This window comes from Penaeus monodon, chromosome 21 (genome assembly GCF_015228065.2).
Source record: "Penaeus monodon isolate SGIC_2016 chromosome 21, NSTDA_Pmon_1, whole genome shotgun sequence".
NCBI lineage: Eukaryota > Metazoa > Arthropoda > Malacostraca > Decapoda > Penaeidae > Penaeus > Penaeus monodon.
The window spans coordinates 33,611,080-33,611,341 of NC_051406.1; the positions used below are offsets into that span (position 1 = coordinate 33,611,080).

At 31.7% G+C, this 262-nt stretch overlaps 1 protein-coding gene across 1 annotated transcript in view; it reads right to left on the reverse strand.

The window, feature by feature from the left end:
• Positions 1-262, reverse strand: part of LOC119586436 — a gene marked incomplete in the record, with an annotated part of 196,777 nt that overhangs the window by 68,334 nt on the left and 128,181 nt on the right.

The window sequence follows — 262 nt, forward strand, 5'->3', positions numbered from 1 at the left end:
TTGAGGGCAGAATTCCGGAAAATCTAGATGGTAAGAAACACAACTTGCAGAGGTAATTATTAGGTAAAGAATCATCTTTCGAAACTTTAGAACTGTACTAATGATCGTAAAGATGTTATGATTAGTGTTGTGAAATCTTGGTAATAATGGCTATGATAGTCTCTAAACAATCGTGTAATAGTAATGTTTGGATATATGTAGTAAATGACGAAATATGTTTTATTATAATGGTTGTGACAGTTCACCAGATTTCTATGGTTAG